We start from the raw sequence: 5544 nt of genomic DNA on the forward strand, positions 1-5544 counted from the left end.
CAAGCTATTGGCAAACTTGTACCTCAAAACTATATACTAAGCTCCCAACAGATCATTTTGTCAGTGGTAATGAGAAACCACGGCAGACAAAGCACCAAGCCGAATGACACCCATAATACGTAATGCAATTCCTCTGTTAAAGTGAATACCCAATATGCACAGCACCTGACTAGAGTATGACTGTCCATTAGGTTAGCTGTGTGAGGCGACCCGAGCAGTGGGAAGCCAAAGGGAGGCTGCAGTGTTCTCCATTGATGAGCTGATACGTAAGACAGGCACGTGTAGCACCGCCAAGTGAACTGAGACCTGAGACCTGGGAAGTAAAGAGAGAGAGAGAGCAGAGAGAGAGAGAGAGAGAGAGAGAGAGAGAGAGAGAGAGAGAGAGAGAGAGAGAGAGAGAGAGAGAGAGAGAGAGAGAGAGAGAGAGAGAGAGAGAGAGAGAGAGAGAGAGAGAGAGAGAGAGAGAGAGAGAGAGAGAGAGAGAGAGAGAGAGAGAGAGAGAGAGAGAGAGAGAGAGAGAGAGAGAGAGAGAGAGAGAGAGAGAGAGAGAGAGAGAGAGAGAGAGAGAGAGAGAGAGAGAGAGAGAGAGAGAGAGAGAGAGAGAGAGAGAGAGAGAGAGAGAGAGAGAGAGAGAGAGAGAGAGAGAGAGAGAGAGAGAGAGAGAGAGAGAGAGAGAGAGAGAGAGAGAGAGAGAGAGAGAGAGAGAGAGAGAGAGAGAGAGAGAGAGAGAGAGAGAGAGAGAGAGAGAGAGAGAGAGAGAGAGAGAGAGAGAGAGAGAGAGAGAGAGAGAGAGAGAGAGAGAGAGAGAGAGAGAGAGAGAGAGAGAGAGAGAGAGAGAGAGAGAGAGAGAGAGAGAGAGAGAGAGAGAGAGAGAGAGAGAGAGAGAGAGAGAGAGAGAGAGAGAGAGAGAGAGAGAGAGAGAGAGAGAGACTACAGATACTAAAAAAAAAACTAGAAAAAATTGAATACGGGATGAACTGATGGAAAAAATAGAGACAAGAGAGCGAAAGCGACAACTATTCCCCTTGAGACAGGTCACGCCCTAGAGAGTCAGTGTCTTTGTATATATACTCCGAAAGGCTTCAGTGTGTGGGTGTCTCTCTCTCTCTCTCTCTCTCACACACACACACACACACACACACACACACACACACACACACACACACACACACACACATACACACAAACCTGATGAGGCGAGGGACACAACCTTCCTTTCCCTCTTATCAAGATTGGGATGGAGCGATTGTTTCCTCGCCGCCTCTGTGTTTTGAGGGTCACAGATGTCGTAAGAGCGTGAAGACCGTGTTCTCAAGTCTGTCAGCGTCTTTCCTTGCTTTCTCTCAACAAATATGGTGGATGTTGCTGAGACTTTCCGGAGTGTTTTCAAGATGATGGTGATACTCAAACCCAGCGTTTCTCAACCTCTTCACCCTTGCGTATTCCTTAAAATAAATTACGACTCAAGGAACCCGTGCGCAAAAAAAAAAAAAAAAAAAAAAAATCATATTCCATATATTTCTCATTTTGTTTTCATCGTATTTCACGTGACAAATATCATAATTTAAATTTTTGAATAACTGGTTTAAGGAAAAATAATATATAATAGTATTACAAAAACCAATAACTTATTGTGCGTGTTTAGTTATATTACGTATATGAAATTAAATAAAAAGTAAAAAAAGCTTATCTTACTTGTTCTTATGGAACCCTTAGGGACCTTTTGCGGAACCCTGGGATTCCGCGGAACTCCGGCTAAGAAACCCTGCTCTAACCCTTCCAGTACTAAAGATCATTCCTAAAATATACAAAATTACTTGTTGGTGAAACTTTAACCCTTCCTTCTCTAACCCTTCCAGTACTAATGATAATTCCTAAAATCGACAAAAATACCTGCTGGTGATACTCTAACCCTTCCAGTACTATAAATAATTGCTTATATTTCACAAAGCTACCTGCTGGTGAAACTTTAAGCCTTTCAGTACTAAGACAATTTCTAAACTCCACAAAACTACCCTCTGGTGAAACTTTAATCCTTCCAGTACTAAAAGTAAAGATTTAACTCCACAAACCTTCTTGCTGGTGATACCTTAATCTTTCCAGTACTAAAGACAATTGCTTGATTCACAAAACTACATGGTGATAATTCAATCCTTCTAGTACTGAAGAAAATTGCTGAACTCCACAAAACTACCTATTTCAGAAAAGGAGCAAAGTTAAAGCTGTATATTCCGTGATGGGTTAACCTTTTTGATGAATTATTACAGTACAATACTTATTTAGATTAATTCCGTAACTTTACTGAAGAATAATGGACAGCTGAAAGCACTCAAAGATTCCAAATGCAAGAAGAAGTCACAAGAGAGACGTAATAATGAGTCAGCAACATGGTATGATAACAAACGCTTTCATTTCGACAAACACGATTTCATAACCGTATCGGAAAGTAAAGACTAAACCCATGTCTTGGTACTAGGAGGATTAACCAGACTTATACTGTACTACGAATTAAATACACCGAAAACCTAACTGATCATCCCTGCGAAAAAAAAAAAAAAAATATCGAGCGAAAATAAAAATGAGACTCGGAAATACGAAAGAAAGAAAATGAATCCAAAAAAATCAATCACCTTCGTTCAGAGAGAGAGAGAGAGAGAGAGAGAGAGAGAGAGAGAGAGAGAGAGAGAGAGAGAGAGAGAGAGAGAGAGAGAGAGAGAGAGAGGAGAGGAGAGGAGAGGAGAGGAGGAGAGGAGAGGAGAGGAGGAGGCGAATGACGACGACGACGACGAAGATGAGGACGAGGGCGAGAAAACCGACGAAAATGAGGATTAGGAGGAGGAGGAGGAAGAGGAGCACGAGGATGAGAATGAAGATGAAGATGAAGACGAAAAAGAAGATAAAGCAGAAGAAAACGGAAAATAGAAGAGGGGAAAGAACAAGAAGAGGAAGAAGAAGAAGAGGAGGAGGAGGAGGAGGAAGAGGAGGAGCAAGAGGCGTAAGAGACGAAGACAAATAATTCTACAAGAGTGAAGGGAAACATACTCTTCAGGAAAAGAAGAAAATCAGGGTCACCCCAAGAGACCTGAGCCGATTGACACCGCTGAGGAGGGACGAGTAAACGTCTCTGGAGCAACACAAACACACTGAGAGGTTGATGGGGAACTGTATGCTCTCTCCAATCCCCGTCCTCCTCTGTCCTTCTCAGTCCATCTCTGCCAGGTTACAAAGGAGGTCTGGAGAATATGCCTGGCTGGTAAGAGAGGCTACTATTGATAGGGTGAAGAAATGATTAAGATGTGGAAGGGTATGTGTGTTAAGATGTGGATGATGTGGAAGATGTGGTAGGCTGAGTGGCTGGTGGCGCTCGTATGTGGAAAAATGTGTGGCTGATTAGGTATAGGTGGGATGTGTGTGTGGATATGGAGTGGTGGTTAAGAGTGACTAAGGGACAAAAGGAATTATTTAGAGTGTGCGGGGAGCTTGTCGTCGGGGTAATGTGGATAGATGTGTGGATAAGTGTGTGGATAAGGAGTATGTGAGTATGGGGGAGGTGAATAAGTGTCTAATGACATGGCTACAGGGGTATTAAGATGAGGATAATCTTTGGCAAGTCTGTGGTAAGCTTGAGGGAGTAGGGAAAGTGGATATGAGCGTGTGATTGGGTGGCTGAGAGGTGTGGGTATAAAAAGACTCAGTGTGCTAGGGAATGGCTGCAAGGCTGTTTAGATGATGCTTAAATAGTATGAAAACTAAGGCAGTATAGCAAATTTGATAGCGAGGGGAATGTGGTAACTGTGATGTACTTACAGTTACTACACAGCTACCCATGGATGGACTATATGTCTAGGCGAGCTGGAGTGACTAGCCTTATTAAAAAGCACAAAGTTTTAATATCCAAGCTTAGTGAAGTGGGAAGGGTCACGTGACGGCGAAGAAAACGTGTCTAGCTGAAAAGGATGAGAGTAACAAAGAGAAGCACGTCTTCCAACACTTCTGGCCGCACCAAATCTACTTTCCAAAAGCTCCAGTTGAAACATCACGGGTTTTGTAATGCTGATTTTACTGTTCTAGTGACAAATTAACAAGATTTCCAAATTATTAACATGGGAAGCACTGTAAACAACCCGACTAATCATCCCTATGATCCTTGAAAACACTCCGGGTGAGACAGTAAAGCGTTTCTGAATACGGAACAGAAAACGAGAGTAATTATAAGCTCTGAGTGGGCCATCACCTGCAGCCTCCTTCTCGCGCCACTTCACCACGGCCCGTAAAAGCGCGCACCGTTGTCTCCCGCGGCTCGCGTATCAAAGGCAAGGCGGAGGCACGCACGGAGCTACTCGACGCGGCCCAGATATGTCAGACCTCGAGTGGCTTCCCCTTTTCCCAGATCCAGTGCCACTTGTCTTATTATTCTGTTTACGTTTTCCTTATTTGCGTCCCATAAACGTCGCAATCTTTCACGCAGTTTTTCTTTCTTTCTCTGTTATTATACTTTTTAATATTTGGGTTAGGAAAGTGTTTGTTTTTTTATACGTGCATTGTTTTTAATCTTCGTTCCTTTTTACCTTTGGATTTTATAAACTTTCATCTCCATAAGTATTTGGAGGAAAACTATTTGGTGATTTATTGACAGAACGGCAGCAAAGTGAGCTCTGAATTGCTTGTCTAATGAAAAAATGGATGTTAACAATAACAATGAGCATATCAGAGAGAGAGAGAGAGAGAGAGAGAGAGAGAGAGAGAGAGAGAGAGAGAGAGAGAGAGAGAGAGAGAGAGAGAGATAACACACACAGCTGACCAACCATTTCATCAATTCATCCAATTCACCACAACCAATGAATGCACTAGATATCAATCAGAATACCACCACCACCACCACCACTACACCACCACCACCACCACCACCACCATCACTACAAACACTACACTCTCCTCAACACAGGGACGGAAATATCAACACCGAGGAATTCACATGATAAAAATACGAGACGACAAGATCTTTGGTGTGTGAATCTATCCGAGTATGTAGCAGTGGGTATTGCGACGCGGATAGCAGAGTTGTGGCGCAGCGGATACACGACAGCGGTGGAAATAATGGTATATGCACATACGAGAAGAGGACGCCACGGGATATTGCTCAAATCTCCTCACGGGGGCCGGATTGAGAGGACGTAGGCGGCAGACCCAGAGAGGCAGAGGAAATGAGAAAGGAACAGGAGGAGGATTAAGATTGGGAGGAAGATGGGATAAGCAGGATTGGTAATGCGAGGAGGAGAAATCGTCGAGAGAAGAAGGAGGATAAGGAGGAAGAGGAGGACAAGGAGAAGGGGGAGGAGGACGAGGAGGAAGAGGAGGAGGAGGAGGAGGAGGAGGAGGAGGAGGATATATGTGGGGAAAAAAAGTAGGGCAAGGAAGATAAGAGGGATGGAGAAGTGGGAGAAATCATGAAACGGAGGAGGAGGAGAAGGAGAAAGAAGAAAGAAGAAGAAGGAGGAGAAGGAGAACAAGAAGAACAAAAAAAAGAAGAACGAACAACATCAG

The sequence above is a fragment of the Portunus trituberculatus genome, chromosome 24 (genome assembly GCF_017591435.1).
Source record: "Portunus trituberculatus isolate SZX2019 chromosome 24, ASM1759143v1, whole genome shotgun sequence".
Lineage (NCBI taxonomy): Eukaryota > Metazoa > Arthropoda > Malacostraca > Decapoda > Portunidae > Portunus > Portunus trituberculatus.